The 20,171-nt window shown below is 36.3% G+C and overlaps 1 protein-coding gene across 5 annotated transcripts in view; it reads left to right on the forward strand.

Annotated features, from left to right (window-relative positions):
* Positions 1-20,171, forward strand: part of Grid2 (glutamate ionotropic receptor delta type subunit 2) — a 1,406,062-nt gene that overhangs the window by 1,262 nt on the left and 1,384,629 nt on the right. The window contains exon 1 of one of the 5 annotated variants that reach the window (XM_041638359.1): positions 686-742. The exons of the other annotated variants lie outside the window; for them this stretch is intronic. The gene's annotated coding sequence lies outside the window, so the exon portion shown is untranslated. Of the gene's footprint in view, positions 1-685; positions 743-20,171 lie in introns of those variants that run through there. 5 annotated transcript variants of the gene reach the window in all.

The following is a 20,171-nucleotide window of genomic DNA, read 5'->3' on the forward strand; positions in this document are numbered from 1 at the left end:
GCCTTGCTGCGCGGGAGTGAGAGCAGGTGGGGAGTGCGGGCCGGGCGCAGGGGCTCACGTTGGCCTTCGCACATAAGTGCAGGGAGTGCGGGGACTCGGGTTGTGGGGAGAAGGAAGTTTGATTGACTCTAGCTTCCCGATTTTTCCCGGATGTACATTTGAGCCACGAAAAAAAAAAAATCATGGGGGTGGGGGTGTGTGCTGGCAGTGTCATCCGCGGGGAGAGAGGCGGGCTGGGGCTGGGGGCGCTCCCCGCGGCTCGAACAGGTGGTTTTGCATCCTGAGCGGCCGAGTCCGCTGCGGCGAGCGGTGCGGACTCCCAGGCTCGCGATCCTCTGCGGTCCCCGCGACACAGTGGCGGGAGAGGATGGCGGGACACACGCTCTCGGCCCGGGGCATGGGAGACGCCGAAGCCGTTGCAGGCCGCTCTCGTGGCCAGGCTAGACACGGCAGTAGCTGACAGCTGCCTCCCGAGCTGCGCCAGGGCGAGCTGTGCGCCCTGGCTCTCTGAGGCACCGCGGGTCGCCAGGATCCTGGCCCCACCTATTGGCGAGCAGACCGGCCGGTGGCGCGGTGGGAGCGACGGGGCTCGAGTCATTATCATGCAGGGTGCCCACAGCTGAGGGCTCCAACTCTTCTCACTTGCTAATCCCTGAGAGCTGAGTGGAGACTGGCTTTTGCAGCCTTTTCTGCGTTAATGTGATGATTTCCTTTTCGGAAATTCTCCTCCAGGGCAAGTAAGGTTCGTTTGCGGGGCTGCAGTGAGACTCCCCTGGGGATTTTTTTTTTTTCTCTTCTTCTTTTTCTTTTTGGTACAGGAGTTTTATCTGTACAAACGGTTTCCTGTTCTACAAATCTAGGCGACAGATGGGTCACAGCTTCTCCCTTGCCCTTCCACCGTGACACACACACACACACACACACACACACACACACACACACACACCTGACAGGTGAAGCAGCTGCAGGTGGCAGTTCTTCCCAAGCCAGGGGCTCCTGTCTGTTGTTTGTACCTTTGGTGGACAGATCCTTAGCTCCAGGGGCCTCCCTCTTTTGGTATTATAGGCTATCTTCGCAAACATGTCTGCCATTCTCCACCATTCATATCAATGGGACTGTATGTCTCTGTGCAAGGGTTAATGAGGTCAGAATTCAGAAAGCCTTGCCCTTGTGCATTAAGAAAATGAAGCATTAGATAGCTGGCCTGCTAGATACTATTTTGCCTGGGGGCTAGCAGTGCTTGTAGGTTCAGAACTTTCCGGTGAGAAATTACGGTCTCATTGCGGGGTTCAGGAAAGCTCTGATAAGAGTTTGGAAATGAACCAGGCTCTTTGTAAAGAAATGTCATGAATTTATGTGTAGTTGTAAGAGATGGGGGCAAAACTGTGGGGTGGGATCACTATTCCTTTCTTTATATTCATTTGATGGTTAGATGTTTCTGACTTATGCTTGCACCCCTCCCCCGCCTCGGGGGTAGTAGAGAAGAGTTTATTTTGTTGCTTATTCTGTGCTCTACATGTTAAATACATGATTTACACATATGTATATATCTTGGTATTCTTTAAGAGAGGAATACTACTTTACAATGCAATCTGGGCATTTGGTTCAGAGTAGGAGATAACTGTATGTTCTCTGTCGGAGTGAAATGGCTTACTTATTTATAACCTGATCCTTTAAAAGTAACTGTGCAGCTATTACACATTTTTTAGAAGTCTAGCTGTGTGCATCTACTCTGTATAACCAACTGAAAGCTGTACTTCTTTCTCAATTAACTTTGCTTGAATGAAATTAGTGCATTATACAAGGAGTTGGCTTCTTTTATAGACTACCTATTACTGCAGTGAAGCTAACAGAGATTTAAAAGCTTTATATGTCTTCTAATGTACTGAAAATTGGCTAAGTTGTATGTACTTCAGAGGTTAAATGCCCCCTTTCCTGAACATTTACCCAAAATATGAGAAATTCAAAGCTGGTACATCTGTATTTAACTTGTAAGGCAGCAGTTAGCCTGCAGTGGGTCAGATAGCTTACTGGGTCGATGAGTAAAATGAATACTCTTTAGGTGATTGCTTTCATGAAATCACATGAGAAATATGAATGTTAAAAGTGTATTAGCTCAGGACTCAAAGGCTGAAAATGATGACACCTTTGAGAGAGGGGTATTTCACCTCTAGTGATGTAAGGAGATATGCAGAAATGAAGGTGTCCTCAGTCTGGTGAAAAAGTGGTTGCAGGCACACTGGAAAGACAAAAAGTCATTGCTCTATTAAGTTCTTTAAATACTGAAGGCTTCTGATATTGAACTATAGTATGTGTATGAAAATTCTCACCTCTCTCCTTTTATGTCGTACAACGTAGCTTAATAAAAACAATTGCATATAACTCTTTAATATTTTGTTGAATAAATTTAGTTAAATTTATTGAATTAGTTTACTATGATCCTGAAATGCATTTTAATGATTGAATCACAATGATTCAGAATGTTTATTTATTCTACTCAAAATGCATAATATTGTGGTTGCTTGGATTTTCTGTTAATCGCATTTCAGAGGTATTTATTAATTGCCTGTATTTAATTGTTAGATACAGATACACACAGTAGTTTATGTTGAATCACCTCCTTTGCCCTGGTGAAAGGAAGGTCTTTGACATATAAAAACTATGCAAGTTTGAATTATGCTTCTACTTTGGGCCTGTGCATTGATTGAGTAATTTCATCAGGCCCACATTACTTGATTGCTTAGAAGTTTCCTAACGATCTGCATGCTGTAGGAAGAACGAAAACGTCGTGAGTGGAATGGCAATGATACGGTGTTTTATGAGGCTATTCAGAAGTCGCGCTGATTTATGTAGCTAGAAAGCTCCCAAGTCTTTGAGATTAGCCACACTGACTGCTATTTTCCTCATACATCAGTCGTCCCCCACTCTGTACTCCCTCAACACAACAGGAGTATAGCGTGTGTTGCTTTAATTAAGCAGGGATTAGGTGGCATTTCCAGTCAACTGCACAGTTTGTGTTTTGCTTCCTATCTAATATGGAGGATCGCACGTTTTAACAGTTTAATATATGCTCGTTTCTTTATCTGGTTCCTGTGCTCATAGAACAGATTGTAAATTAGCTATCACCAGTCACATATCTCTATAAGGGAACACGAAAGGACTGTACTCATCCTCATATTACACACATCACTAGCGATATTTGGCTGTTATCAGTCTTATTAAAATGCTTTCTGTCAAAGGGGTAGAAAGGAACCGTGTATTCATTTCTCTCATAACCAGATGACACTTCATTCTCAAGATCATAATAATCAACTCTGTCATTGTGAGAGGCTTGGAGAGTTCAGAGCATGCTTTCATCATCAGAATGTTTCAGGTATACAGCTGGCTTAGGGAATGAATGTCAGCACATTGTGAACAACACCTGACATGCAATTGAAAGCATCTGTTTTTCTTATTTGGGGACTCAGGTCTGTTTTATTAAGTATGATTATAAACACATTCCCAGAAGGAATATAATAACTATTTTTTTTTTGCTAAAATGTTTCTTTTTCTTCACATGATATCTACTGGTCAGCCACTGAACTCAATCCAGCATCAGGGACTCTTTGCATATATATACCAAATTGCTTTTTTCTTTTTTACTTTTGTTATAACAACTGTTTGGTCCCTAAGTTATAGGCAAATAGAAATAAACTTACCAAAAGTATCAAGACACATTTTACTGTTGCTCTTTTCTGTATGATTAATAGAGTTATTTGAAGCACAATTCTGATGTGAATTAAATTAGACAGTGTTGTTATTAATCAAAGGCATCAGCCATGACATGACTAATAAACATTATAACAAGGACCTTTGCTGTCTACTCCAGATGAAATATATATCCACTAAATATCTCCTATAAATGTCCATTCAAATATGAATAAAAATCACAGTGATTAACATTTGACTTATCTAAAAATAGATGGTAATGGAAATTGTTAGAAGCAATGAAAGATATATTTCATTCAATTCTGACCTCTATGGCTTATTTTTCTGTACCGTAAGTTTATCTTAATGGTATATTATGATTTTAAAACTCTATATTTTATACAGGCTTATTTTCTTCTTTTACTGACTTATAGTATTGTAAGTAAAGCATTCCCTTTTTAATTGGATCATTGGTTCATTTTGATTATAGAGAGCATATTAGTAACAATACTTGTTATTGCTGATTATTTAATGTTTGTTGCAGCCTATAGGAATATCTCTACCATTAGGTGTCACTGCCTTCTGAACTGTTCCTTTGTGGTCTTAGATGAAAAAAAATCATATGAACTAATTTTGAAATTATCAGAAAAAAAGGCATTAATTGATGAGATTTGTGATACTGAAAAACACAGTGATTTTTATCTATATCTAGAAAAGTATATATTAATTTTGCTTTTCTTTCTTACATATATTACTCTACAGTGTATCAATACCTGCCACTTTCTAAAGAGAGAAGATTTATTGGTTCAACAATGTAAATTTTAGGCAAAGTTAAAATCAAGCAAGGTTATTTTCTTAAATCAATATTGTGGTGAGGAAGAGCTAGGATAGAGGGAAGTCTGCTGTGTGATGAGTGGTGTTGTTGGTACAGTCAGTCAGCAGTGAGTAAAGCCATTTCTTAGTTCTCTTTGCAGTGATTCTTCTCCTCTCTGGAAACCTTATGGTGGCAAACTGATGGATGTTAGTGTGGAAATGCATATAAACTAGATGTGAATGTTACATATGTGTATGTGAATACGGAAACATCTAAACATAATGTATATTATCCATGATCACCTATGTTTTCATGCAATTTTACCTGTTTAATGTGAAGTTTCATGTAACTTGTCACCATGAGTAAGACTCCTATTTCATTTAGTCATTTGAATCAGTATTCTCCTTGATATTTTCTTGTGTTCTTTGTTTCTATAATCTTTTTTGTGTGGTATTCTAGTCTTAGAATAATAGATGATTAAATGTAAGTCATCTGTCAGTACAGTAACAATTCAAACACTGTGGTAATCATATACTTACAGAGAATATGGCCTAAACTGAATGGTAACTTTTTCTTATTCATTTATATTTTCTCCAATGACAACATTAATAAGTTAAATTATTATATTAAATGATGTACTTTAAATATCTGAAGTAAAGTCAAGTAATAAGATGGACATATTAAGAAGTATATTAAAGTTACTCTGAGATTGCTTACTGGGGTATTTATGGGTTCTAGTCATTTACATTGATGGATTTTAGGCTTTGGTTATAGATACAAATCTCAGGAGAATGTGAACAACAGATGATGAATTTAAGATATCATAATTTGAAAGAGTCTGGACTTACATTCTATTTGGTTCATACAAAGTATCTATTTTATAAACAGTTAATTGAGTAATATTGAAATTTTATTTGATTTTCTGAGTCTCTTTATTATAAACTCTTAAGCACATTTAACTCTAAAATTATGGGACTCAAAAGAAAATTCTGTATTGAAAGTGTTTCAAAAAGAAATTGGGAGGAGAGACATAATCAAATACAATACAGAGTTAAACTTGATAGCAAATTTTAGGGTGAACTTAAAAAATAAAAGTGGAAATATAAATCATAAATGAAACTGTAATCATTCTACTAAGGAGCGGGGACTCAAGCTGGTTCTGGTAGAAACTAGAATTATGAATAATACATTTGCTAATTAGATTTGTTAGGGAGCTGTAGTATCAGAGTGAGATGGGTTTGCTTTATTGTAGATTTTGTTTGTAATTTGATTAGCAGCCCACTAGGGCATCACGCAAGGTGTTATTCAAGGCTTGCCACACTCAAGTGCTTTATCATTAGTACTGGCCTCAGTGGTAAGCACTCAGTACTGTCTGCACTGTCCATATAACTGGGAAATTTAAAGCACTCTGTTAATATTAGTGCATGTGTGATGTCACTCACAAATGTTTCATGTAAAGATACAGACATTTTAAAGTTCTTCATTTGTTCCATTCCTGTTCCATTCATGTATTCTTGTACACAGTCACTGCTCAGCAAGTAGCCTCAATGAGTGGCTACTTTGTATTGACTCACTGATAGCCTCTTTAGCAGATGGAAGCAAAATCAGAGGTGTCCCAAGCTAAGCACATGAATTGCATGTTGAAAGTTAGTCAGTCAGTCCAGTTAACCATCTTATTAAAACATACTCCTAGCCTGGTGGTGGTGGCGCACGCCTTTAATCCCAGCACTCAGGAGGCAGAGGCAGGCGGATCTCTGGGAGTTCGAGGCCAGCCCGGTCTACAAGAGCTAGTTCTGGGACAGGCATCAAAGCTACAGAGAAACCCTGTCTAGAAAAACCAAAACAACAACAACAACAATAAAAACCATACTCGTATTCATAAAATCAAGATATTAATTTTATTAAAATAGCAATTATTTAATTTTACTATATCATACAATGATTAAAAATATTGTTTAAAATAAATGTTATTATTTGCTGTTATACATATCTTGTTTCTCCTAAGTGAATATCTTGAATCTCCTAAATTCCTAAATTCATTCATTAGTAAATCATTATAATTCTAGTATTTACAGAATGACAGGATAATACGGACATTTCTATCATCATGTAAGAATCCGTCAGTGAACCTTTTTAACATTTGTATAATTTTTGTTAATTTAATACTTGAGTACTATGTTTACATAATTTCCACCCACCCTTTCTTTCCTCTAGCTGAAAACCTGTTATATAGCCCACAGTCCCCTTATGACCTGTTACTTTATAATTATTATTGTTATATATGTGTGTGTTTATGTATATATATATATGCATAAATATGTGTGTATATATATTTGCATATACAGACTGCTGAGTCCATTTAATGCTTGCTCATACCTAAAAACCACAATAGTAGCATGACATGTATATTGGGCCTAAACAACAGCTACTCAGTTGAACTTAAGGCCTGCTCAGTATGAGAGAATTAATGCCTGATACTGTAAACTTAGCCAAGTACCCATGGATGGTGAGGCCATGGACCCAAGAGGAGTGCCTACTACTGCCACATCCCTAAATTAATATAGCTACCAACTCCCTGTTAATGAGTATAGGGGTTCTCAGGATTAAAATACTGAGTAGGTTATGCTTTTGTAGGTATAATTTTTCAGTTTCAAAGGGGAGACAAATAAGTAAGAAAGTAGATAAATCCTACTTTTTATAAGCACTACTAAGTTCAATGGGAGACTGACAAGTGACACAGGACTGTATTTTAGGTGGGGTGGCATGGTAATAACTCTCGGAAGAAAAAAAAAGACTTGATTCAAAACAAAGGGCATGAGGCGTAAAGATATCTTGTGCAGTGACTTGCAAGGGCAATGGCGGTGAGACAAGATACTAGGAGTCAGTTTAATTTGTAAAGGGACATTTTGAAAGCCACTTTGAGTATCATTTAATGAGCAAAGTGGGAAGAAGAAGGGAATAAAATCTGACCTACAAGCAAAGCAAATGCAGGAGAGACTTATGTATCATGTTATAACTCTAAAGTTTTTATGACCTTCTCTGGTTTTGTCTGTACCAGCTGGCATAGAACTGTAGTTTCGCCACTGTGACTTGAGTTCAATTTGTGGCTGAAGGGGAAGGGCTGTCATTAGACTGTCTATATAAAGTAGTAAAATCAGACTTTTCTCATGCGTTGGCTAAATGGGAAAATTTTAGGGCATGTAATATTCCAAAGTGCCTTTTTGGGGCAGAAAGCTGAAGTGTGCGAATCAAAAATGGGAAAGTGGGGAAAGTGGGCAATGGTTATAAAGGAATCCAAGTGTGTTTCATTAAATTGTATATATGTTGGACTTCCAGGTAAAGGCTACTATTTATTTTTTTATGTGTCTACACGTTATAGGAAAATTTAGACCTTGTCATGATATTTGGTCTTTAATCAGTGAGTGGGGAAGATAAGTGAGATAGAAGAGCTCTAAGACAAGAGCCTTGCAGGAAGGAGAGGCTGGGAGGAGAGACGGAACCCAGGAGAAGAGATGGATGTGTGCCTATGAAACAGAATAGAAGACAGGATAGAATAATGTTCTAGAAGAAAACCTAGGACAGTATTCTTTGGAAGATGAAGAGGAATGTTGTCAAGTTGAATATATAAAGTAATTATTCTAGAGAACTTCTGGACAGGGAGGAACTTTGAGAAAACTGTGTTCAGTGAGCAAAAAGAGATAAAATAGAGGCTGGCAACAACCGAACAAATGCACCAAGACCTGAGGCCTCTGAGAGGCTTAAGAAGAGGGAGGAGAAAAAGGGAAGAGATGAAGGATATTGCAGGAAATACAGGGTGGGGTTGATTTTGATTCGGAAGTGTTCATGTATAGGAATTTTCATGAATATATTTTCACTAAGAAGAATCATAACAGAGTTACAGGCGTTATGAATAAAATACAACATTTTCCTCCAAATTTATTTGCTTCCTGGAGTTTAGGTTTGAATAGTAGGAAGGTCTTTTTGTTTTGTAGTTGTGGTATTAGATCAAGTAGTACTGAGTCAAGATGACTGTTCCTGACCTGAGTGAGAAACTTTTCTGTGGTTCTGAAACATACGATATTTATTATTCTGCTTATTTGCTTCATTAAGTATTCCAGATCACCACTAAGGTTTATTTGATATTTCTTACCTGAAATTATGAGTGGATTACAATTTGAACAGCAGTGATATGTGTTACAAATAGAATACATATTTACTTTTGAGGAACTTCATTAATTGTGAATATATAATATCCTAAACTAATGAATGCTAATACAGCACAATGCAATTCTTGTATAATGGACACATTTGAACTGATCATTCATTTCTTTTTTAAACAAATTCTGAGATGCATTTGTTTTGCTTTAAATCCCCCAGAAATATTTCATTCAGAAATGAGAATGTGGCTATTTTATAGGGCAATAGTTTTCATTGCAAAACAGAAATTCATGTTATGTTAATTTTCAGTGACACAGTTAAACATTTCCTTTTATGGATCTTTCACTTCTATTTGTGCTATACCACAGCTGACAGCTTTTCAGTCACAGGTGAAAATGAGGAAAGGAAATGTTCTCAATTTTCTGAGCTTAGGAATCATTTGAAAGTGAATCTTAATGCATTCATAAGTCTATTAATAACCCAAAGAGTTGTGTATGTCACACTAGTGTTGTGCTTCAGTTAATATCTGGATTGAATAGGGCTTTCATTATTTTTCTGCTTTTATTCTGAATTCCTTTCTGGTGTTAACTCCTGCACCAGACCTTCTCCCATTGTGGGAATAATGTAAGTGTTGCATGGATATTTCTGCTAGGCTACATGTTTTAAGTGATGTATAAACAGGAGATCCATGAATACTCAGAAGATTGAAGTCTAGTTTAAGATCAGAAAGGATTGCCAAAAAAGACAATTGTGTTATGGCTGAGGAACACATCGTGGAATATAGAATACTGTAATATATTTGTAACTTAGTACTCCATACTCTCTTGGGATGGTGAAGTACAGTCATTTGACAGAATACAGAATCTCAAAATGTATGTGTAACATAGTAGAATGTGACCTCTTGGGATGGTGACTTGCAGTCATTTGGCAGAATTTTGAAGCAGATTTATATCTAAACTTATTTGGAATGGGTACCTAAAATTGATGAAGTACTTAATCTACTTACTATCAACATCATTAAAATGTCATATGCCATTGGCAGTACATTTCAGATTGACATATTGTTCTTAAAAGCCCAGGACCAGAAACTGAAGAGACAAATGAACCATTGCAGGTGTTCTGTTGCCTGTGGCTTAAGGTGAATTAAAATCAGGAGCTGATTCATTTGCATAAAAACTACAGCAGTTTGCTAGCATACAAAATGATGTGAATGGTGTTGTGACAATTGCATATCTCGTCAGTTATTTCTTGATTGACGACAAGTACATTGCACGTTGTTTCTGAAGATGTTTCTGGTCAGTCTCAGCATAGACCAAAGAAAGTGTTCTCTGCATGTGGCCATTCGAGTATTTTCTGAAAAAGATCCTTTTTTTTCCCATAATTTATCCCTCATTTGTGTTTGTCGTATCTCATAACCAGACTTGACTGATTTTGCTCTCCTGTTATCTGTTGCTGTACCTGGCGATTTTCAAACACTCTATGAAATTGACTGTTCAGATAGAAAAAATCATGATCTATATTCTCATGCTGCATTGGCAGTAAATATACTGAGTCACTTTTGAATTTAATATAGGACATTTAGCAGATGGGCTCAGCAAATGTTAATTTTGATATGTGACGCCTAAATATTAAGACTTTAATGTCTCATTTCATTGTCTAGGTCACCTGTGCCTCTTATCCTTGAAGAGATTTTAGAGATACCTGTCTCCTTAAGACATAGTTTCTTATTAGGGAGCTGAAATAAGAGGCAATTTGAGTCTTCCAGCTGGATGACTACAGTCCACTACAGCATGGGGAATTGTGGGAAGTCAATAAATGTCCTGTTGATGGAATCTTGACAGCGCCATAAGCCAAATATATTTTTCAGAAGAAAGTAGCTTATAAATAGGATGAGGAGTTTATCCTTTACAGATAGTCTTCATTTATAATAGAAATCTCTTTACTCAGCTTTCTGATGGTTAATCCTTCACCCTAGTATAGCTATTGGCTGCAAAATAAATATAATCATGTCAAAGCTAGAGCCAATACAGAACGTCAGCCATTTATTTGCCTCTTTCTTCCTTCACACCATAGATGTCAGCAGTTATGTCATTAAATCATGAATTTGGAAGAGACTTAGATACCTAGTGATTCTGTAATAAATAAAAGCATTGAGCTGTTGTTTAAATTTGATCATATATGTCAGATTTTGCAGTGTTTCATATATATATATATGAAATTTCTTTTATTTTTAAGCTAATATTTAATATTATAATAAATCAAAATTTAGTCATATAAGTTATCTGTACTTTTGTCTATACTCCAGCAAAGGAAAGAGGAAGTTTATCCCATAGCAAAATAAAATAGTTTTTTTTTTACAAGAGCCATGGTATCTTAGTAAGATACTTACCTTCAACCATGTAGCTGTAATTGAGAACAGAACAAATGTAGCTGTAATTTAGAACACTAAAAAATGGATATAAACAAATAATCAAAAAGTAGCTGTCAAATGCAAGATTTTTCCCCACAAAGGCTTTGTTTTGTTGTTATTAATAAACAGTTTAAAATAGTGAACTGCTTTGATTCTTTCTATTTCCTGTCCACCCTTCAATGGCAATGCTAATGAGCAACAAAATAGCCAAAAGCCAGGAAGAAGGAGCAAAGGATTGTAGATAATCTGTAAACCGGAAAATCAGCCCCTGAATGCTTCTAGGCACAGGCTTGCTGAGAATAAACATCTTTATTTTCCCCCAATATTTCCCAGATTCTGAAGAGGGAATTTGCTTTTGACTGTTGGTTGTGACCTAAACTTCCAGACCACCAAAGAGGTTGCTGCATAACAAAAATTGGAATCAGATCAAGAGTATTAATATTTGGAGAAGTTTGTTCTTGGGGTACTGCTACTGACAGCCAGGGCAGCAGCATTATCTCAGTTTCCAATATTGTGACTCTTGTGTCTTTATTAAAGGAAAATATAGATTGTTAGCTATATTTTAAAGCAATCCAGATAATGAACTATGTTGTTTTGAAGCTTTTGTCAATCTCCATTGCATACTGAGATCTTCCTTATATGTTCCCACGTGGCTCGCAGATGATGCTGTGTTCTAGAAGACTATAAAGAAGAAGCTGAGTACTGTCATTTGAGAAGTGCATACGAATGATAAAAGCAAAAATCTAATCAATGGTGAACTAGAGAAAGAAAAGAGATCAGAGAAAGTGTCATTATTGAGTACAGGTACATGGCTTCATTAGGGGTGTTTGTTTCTTTGCTTTTTGATATGTGGTTTCAATAGAAGGTCCAAGTTTGCTTAGAACTCACCGTCTTCATGCCTTCTCCTACAAAGTGTGAGGTTATAGAGCATGACAACACACCCAGTTTTGATAAAGTTTTATTCAGTGTTAGTTGATTGTAGATTTATATTTTTATATTTTTAGACAAGTGCTGTGAGTAATGGTTTGTCTTTAATAATCTCTTTATTCAGATTATAAACCAGTTTATCTTGCTACCTTCTTAGAGAATCAGTTTTTCTTTTTAGACTCACTGTTTGTCTTCCTTTAGTGGTTAAATATTTATATTCTGTGATTATTAATTGACCAATTCAGACATGGTAGCCTTTAGAATCTTCAACAAACAAAATCAAGTTTCTTGGTATGTCTTCTAAGGTTAATGCTATGCACATTTATTACTTTCGGCATTTGTGTTTTCTCAGATGTTTATATGATATGGAAATCAGAGTGACATAAACAAAGAAAATGATAGTATAACTATATAAGAGGTATAATTTAGACCTTTTAATACTTCTAGTAGTAAATAATGAATATTTTAAAATGTAATGCGCAATATACACTTTTAGAGATGGTGACTTACCATATATAATTGTATCCTTAATTTTGCTTTAGCTTCATGAGTAGCTGAAATGACAGTATATACCATTATTATCTGGTTTAATTTCTATCTTATTAATAGTATACTAACGTCATTACTTCCTTGCTAACCCTTTGTTAAAATTCGATTATGAACATGCTTAAAGTTTGACTTTTTCCCCCTTTCAACAAATGTTGTTCTTGTCTTCTAGCAACTGCTAACAAGCCTAATCTATTCAATTGATAATGTAACTTTAAAATTAAAATTTTCTCAATACAAATACAGACATGCCATGTAATACAATGGTAATCAGAGAGAGTTTCATGATATATTCAAGACTGAATTTCAAATTGAGAGAGTTCATTGCAAATCATCCAGAAGAAATAAAAGAAATGGTTTGGCAAAGCAACTGTAGAGGCAACCATATTAGGCAAGCTTTGGTGTCAAGATTAGTAAGGTCTAAGTCCAGGCCAGCTACTAAGTTTGAGAAATGGCTGGAGGATCCAGAAATTAGCCTTGTTATATACTGGTTAGCTTCCTATTTCTTTGCTGCTTACATTGTACATCTATTGATTTTCCGTCTGTTCAATGCATAAGAAACATAACTATCATACAAAGACACCTATTTTAGGGGTGTCAGAAGCAATATTCATTATTCTTTCAGTTTTCAAGATTAGCAGAGTACTAAGACAATCACTGAAGTTTGTGAAGTTTTTACTAACCCTTAGAATTCTGTGTTTGATTGCACAATGTTAGTATCTTATTTTTAATGGAAAGCAGCAACAATGGTCCCCATCTTGCCTGGTCCATTCTGAGAATAAAAACATGTCTTTTAAGTGTGCTCATTGAATTTTAAATTTGGTGTGAACATGGTGTGAAACATTGGAGTGTCTCCATGTTTTGTCTTTTCAAGTATCCCAAGGTTAATCCTTATGGGGTTGACAATTAGGCCAGCTTTCTATTAACTTTCTCTTTTTCAGCATAGTGTATTCAGTTACAACTATACCCCAAAATAATAATAATGAGGATTTTATCATTTTGAAAGAAAAAAAAAACTATGATGCTCATGTTATCTGTGCTATTTAATGAATTCGTTCTTAGGATAAATAAAAGCTGATCCTCACTGTCATGGAACACAGGATGGTATGGAGACTCTGGCCAATCTGTGGAGTTGTAAGTCAGAAATAAGAAGACAGAATCAGGAAGCAGTTCCACTTGAAGAAACATGAAGTTGGGATGTAAATGTGACAAGAGAAGTTGAAGTCAGTCAGATACCAGAATGACCTGTCAAGAAAAGCATGACTTTGTCTTCAAGGGTTTCTCATGTGATAATATGGTAAATACAAGAAAAAATGTAAAGGTTTTGGCATCCACAAATGTAAATGGACTTTGTATAGAAAATATGTATAGACATTCAGTATCACCAGATGTGCAAGGCTGAAAGACAGGACATTTGATGCCATTTACAGAATTTATTCTTGAACTTAGAATGCACGTGGCCTCATTTGAAGAATCTTATCTCAGGGAACAGCATTTTGACATTCCCTTTCTTGCTTCACAGAGGTTCATCCTACTTTCACTGAAAAATAATCATTTTCAAGTCTTCTTCTTTTACCAAAGATACATTTGTAACAGTATTGTTTTCTTCAAATGGAACCATTAAAAGCACTATTGTGCTATGGATATTTTGAAGATACTGCTTCAGCAGTTGTTCTTGTGTGAAGAAATCTCTAAGAATTATTTATTCTAAATAATATTACTAAAATTTTAGAATTTTAATTTTATTTTAATTTACATGTATTGGTTTTCATCCAAGACTGAAGCCAATATTAAAATAGTGCTGGTTTATTTTATTTTACTTATATATCTAATCAGGACAGAATTTTAAAGATGATTGCTCTTTGACCTAATGTTAGGTCACTAAAGGTATAATATGGAAGACTATTATCATTTAAGCTTCTTGTTTGCTAGTGGTTGTATTCATTATTTCTCATGGCAACTGTATTTTATTTTAGTAGATCAAATGAAGGCACCAAATATTTCCATAGAATTTGTACATTTTAGCTAAATGTTATGTTGCAATAAAATTATTTCTCAGGAGGAAATGTTTAACTCCAAGAATGGAGAGGCACCTCAAATGTGACTGGGTCTGGATGGGGCCATAATGCAAGTGCTGGCTGGGAGTCAGGTCTGCTTCCCTTTATACTCACTAGAAGACTTCTCCTTCATAGTGGATGATTGATAATCAGTTCCAAGAACAGTCAATACTTGATACAGTGAAACAGTTTAGGTAAGCCCTGTATTGGTGGGTGATTTTTCTGTTCTCAGCCCTCTTTAGTTCTCCGGTTCTCTTCTGTTCTCTAGCCTTGGTTCCCACTTCCACTCATTTAGAATTTAAATGATAGGAGCCTACCTGACTAATCAATTCAGTCAATCAAAGCTGGTAGTGATTGGTAATTTTCAGAACTGTAAACTGATACTTTTGCTTCTTAAGCAGAATTACATAGGATGGGAAAGCAAACAAACAACTCTTAGTTTTGATATTAGTTACACAGTTGAACCCTGCTTCTGCCATTTTGCAATCTCTTAATTGTTTGATTTCCCCAGACGAAGTTTACCTGCCTTTATATCACCTTCACCTCACTGACTGCGAGGTTAAACAGTACAACTGAAAATATAAACTTATCGATTTTGAGCACAGTGTTCAAACCACTGGAAGATGATTTGAAATTTTTGTGTCTGGCTGATCACAAGCCTGGGCTGTGCATGCCACCTGAGGTCAAAGAGTGCACTGTGTTTCACCCATTGTTTCTCATTCTGGGGGGGTTGCTATGCTGTAGGGGTCAAACAGCCCTTTTACAGTGGTCCCATAAGACCATTGGAAAGCACAATTATTTACATTATAATTCATCATACTAGCAAAATTACAGTTATAAAATAGCGATGAAAATAATTTTATGGTTGTGAGTCACCACAGCAGCGGGAAATGTATTGAAGGGTTGCAGCTTTAGGAAGGTAGAAAACCACTGTTTTATCCCATTCCTATATTGATGGTGACTTTTCTACTGCATACTGTCATATTTTTTTTTAATGTAACATTAACCATTCCATCAAATATAGTTCTCTCTAAATTAGTGTAAAATAGATGCCTAAAATCTATGTCATAAGACTAATTCTGATGACTCCCTCTGCCTCTGTAGCCACAATTGCTGGTGATCTTCATTTGAAATAGAATGAACTAGCAATTTACCATCCAACTCAGGGAACTTGAGAGTTAGGGACAATATTAAGATTTGTGCTGTGCTGGCAGAGACAAATTGGAACTGCCTAGAGGCAAACTGGGAGGAAAGTGGGAGAAGACACCTCACAGTGTGAATGGCCTCCAGAAATGGGATCAACATGTTGAGAGTCTTAGCAGGAACTTGATTGATGTATTCTCATACACTAGCCAGTTATGATCTCTTAGAAACAGTTTTCCTTCCTCTCAAATGTAGAAGGAGCGACGGGCTTCGTTCCTGCCACCCTGATCCCACATGGCTAGCTTAGCCCCCAAAATAACAGCACACAAACTGTATTTTTTAAAGCACTGCTTGGCCCATTAGTTCTAGCCTTTTACTGGCTAATTCTCACGTCTTGATTTACCCATTTCTAATAATCTGTGTAGCACCACGAGGTGGTGGCTTACCAGGAAGGATCTTAACCTGCATCCATCTTGGAGAAAAGAGCTATAGTGTGTGCTTCACTTCCCTTCTTCCCAGCATTCTGTTCAGTCTACTCTGCCTATCTAAATTCTGCCCTATCAGGCCAAGCAGTTTCTTTATTAACAATGAAAGTATGACCCTCCTCCATCACTCAAATAACTCTTTATGCCGATTTAATGGAAAGTTTAATGTTCACTTTATTCACAATTATTTAGAAGTATTTTATTTATTTCATATTTCTTTATTTTATTCATTTTATTGAATTTTATATTTTTCTCTGCTCCCCTCTCTTCCTCTCCCCTCTCTGCCTACCTATTCTCATGATTCCCATGTTCCCAATTTGCTCAGGTGATCTTTTCTTTTTCTACTGTCCATATAGATTATGTCCATCTTTCCATATAGATTAGGACCCTCTCTTAGGGTCCTCTTTGTTGTCTAAGTTCTCTGTGATTATGAATTGTGGGCTGGTTTTTCTTTGCTTTATGTCTAAAAGATACTTATAAGTGAGTACATATTATATTTGTCTTTCTGGGTCTTGGTTACCTCACTCAATATGATGTTTTCTAGATCCATCTATTTGCCTGCAAATTTCAAGATATCATTTTTTCCCACTGTGTAGTACTCCATTGTGTAAATGTACCACATCTTCTTTATCCATTCTTTGGTCAAGGGGCATTTAGGATGTTTTCAGGTTCTGGCTATGACAAATAATGATGCTATGAACATAGTTGAGCACATGCTCCCGTGGTATGATTGAGCATGCTTTGGGTATATATCCAAAAGTGGTATTGATGGGTTTTGAGGTAGGCTGTTTCCTGATTTTCTGAGAAAATGCCATACTGATTTGCAAAGGGGCTGTGCCAGTTTGCACTCCCACCAGCAGCAGAGGAGTGTTCCCCTTACCCCATTTCCTCTCCAGCATAATGTTTCTTCAATATTTTTGATCTTGGCCATTCTTACAGGTGTAAGATGGAATTTCAGAGTTGTTTTAATTTACATTTCTCTGATGACTAAGGATGTTGAGCATTTCCTTAAGTGTCTTTTAGTAATTTTAGATTCATCTGTTGAAAGTTCTCTGTTTAGGTCTGTACCCCATTTTGGGGGGTTGTTTTTTTGATGACCAATTTCTTGAGTTCTTTGTGTATTTTGGAGATCAGCCCTCTGTCTATCTGATGTGGGGTTTGGTGAAGATCTTTTCCCATTCTGTAGGATGCTGTTTTGTTTTGTTGACCATGTCCTTTTTTTTTTTTCCATAGAAGCTTTTCAGTTTAAGGAGGTCCTATTTATTCATTGTTTCTTTCAGTATCTGTGCTACTGGAGTTCTGTTTAGGAAGTGATCTCCTGTGCCAATGCATTCAAATGTACTTCCAACTTTCTCTTCTATGAGTTCAGTGTGGTTGGTTTTATGTTGAGGTCTTTGATCCATTTGAATTTTGTGCTTGTCGATAGATTTGAATATATTTTCATTCTTCTACATGATGGTATCCAGTTATGCCATCACCATTTGTTGAATATGCTTTCTTTTTTCGATTTTATATTTTTGCTTCTTTGTCAAAAATCAGGTGTTTGTAGGTATGTGTGGATTGGTATCTGGGTCTTTAATATGGTTCCATTGGTCCTCCTGTCTGCTTTTATACCAGTACCAATGTCTTTCAGTACTATAGCTCTGTAGTAGAGTTTAAAGTCAGGGATTATGATGCTTCCAGAAGTTTCTGCATTGTACAGGATTGTTTTGGCTATCCTGGGGTTTTTGCTTTTCTATGTAAAGTTGAGTATTGTTCTTTTGGAGTCCGTGAAGAAAGAAATTGGAGAAGACACCAGAAAATGAAAAGATCTCCCATGCTCTTGGGTAGTTAAAATTAAGATAGTAAAAATGCCAATTTTTCCTAAAGTGATCTACAGATTTAATATAATGCCCATCAAAAATCCTAGAAGTGTTTTTATTTCCAAATTTTCACAGGCAATAGAAATAAGAAGAATATAAGCTGTCTTTTTTCAAAAAATTTAACATATATATATACATATATATATATAATGTATATCATATGCGTGGTATATATGTGTATGTATGTATATATTACTGTCTGGTAGGAGTACTCCCTTCATTTTGGTTCAGCCATTTCATCTGTGTGGTACTGGACTCAGCTCCTAGCAAAACTGATTAAACACTGGTAGGCACATCAGTTGTTACCTCATATCAGATGCTATACATTGAGGCCACAGACATAGGAAGTAAACTGTCTGAAAGAAACAGAAATGTAGATTAGAACAGATACTTAAAATAATGTAGTTCGACTCTGGAGAGAAGACATCAAGTCTTAAGGCATTAAGTCAATAGGTGAGTATTTAAAAATATTATTGGAGAAGTCTATCATATAGTACCAATGACTCAAAGTTAGAGCATAGGCTTAACCACTAAAGTGTTCTAAGTTCATGTTAAAATTTGTTATAGGATCTAAGTACAGCCACTGTTTTCTGGTTTTGTCTCATATCCTGCCCTTATGACCTGATTTGCATAAATCATGATTATTTCCTTACCTGTAGCAGCAATTTCTTGTAGCTCTTCCCCTTCTTTCTTTCCAAATGTGGCCCTAGATATGAGGACATGCTTTTTGTATAGCCCAAAAGATAAGGCAGCTTTCCCATTCCTTCTCTGTGATTGGCAGGCCTGCACAAGCACTGTATCTCAGGCTACATTTCCTGTCCCTTTGGGATAGTAAAAGTCTTACAGGTGATGGCTTAAGGACCACCATGATCCAGGGCTTATGAACGAATTGGGACAGTAAACATTTCTGTGTTGAATGACTAGAAACTTAGCTGTTAAGCGTGTTTGTTTTGCAAAATACTTATTTACATAATTGAAGTAATACTAATGTATGTTATGGACCATGAGATAAAAGAAGTCTAATTATGTAAATATATATCATATATATGCATACATACATAAATACATACACACACACACATATATATACTACTGTAATTAATACTATAATTGGTGCTTATTAAGACAAAATTGGATCTTGATAAGATAACCTTGTAGGTAGATATCTAACCTTTTTGAGGAATGAATGTGCCTACAACGTTTGGAGATGGTTACTTTTACCAAAGTTTTCTTCAGTATTGACCATCCAGGACATACTACTTTCGACCACATCTTTTTACCCCCTTTATACAGATCCAAAGACTTATTTTTCAATGTATATGCTTACCTTTTGTTTCAACATCCATTTATTGTTCTTGTCCTCCTCTGCTCCCAAACTTAGATTCAAATAATGCTTTACATATTTATTCACTAAATTTTTATCAAAACATGTTATTTTGGGCATACTTTAATTTCTTGGAAATATTTTTTAATTTACTATTTAAAGATAGGTTTGTCTTGTAATGCTCCTATCTGAAAGGATTATATAATTTTCTCGATTATATTTTTGTAGTGTTGGGCTTGAAGTTGCCCTTAACCCTAGTGATGAACTTTGCACAGATATATCCTTCCACATACTGATAGTGCTTCTGCATCAGCATAGGAGACAATAAAATAATAAACTGGCAGATTTGTGTATGCAAATGACCATTAACTGTGATTTTTAAAATTAAAACACAAGCTTGAATGTCTTTGTGTATATACATTTATCACTGGTGCTTACTTGTTGATTTTAATTATCAATCTAGCTATATGATTACTGTCTAAAGCCATTGTTTTCATATGAAAATGAAACTGATAATGGAAATTTATGCCCTGGCAATGCTGAAGTATGCATGGGCAGGCTGTATATAATGGTTTTGTTGAACTTGGCCATATTGGGCTTCATCGTCTAAGTTGATGAGGATGACTGACCAGGTGTCTTCCACAAGAGAGCACCAGATCTCATTACAGATGGTTGTGAGATACCATACGGTTGCTGGAAATTGAACTCAGGACCTTTGGAAGGGCAGGTAGTGCTCTTAACTGCTGAGCCATCTCTCC

This window comes from Microtus oregoni, unplaced genomic scaffold (assembly GCF_018167655.1).
Source record: "Microtus oregoni isolate MIOR12 unplaced genomic scaffold, Mior012 000002F_ref0000024, whole genome shotgun sequence".
NCBI lineage: Eukaryota > Metazoa > Chordata > Mammalia > Rodentia > Cricetidae > Microtus > Microtus oregoni.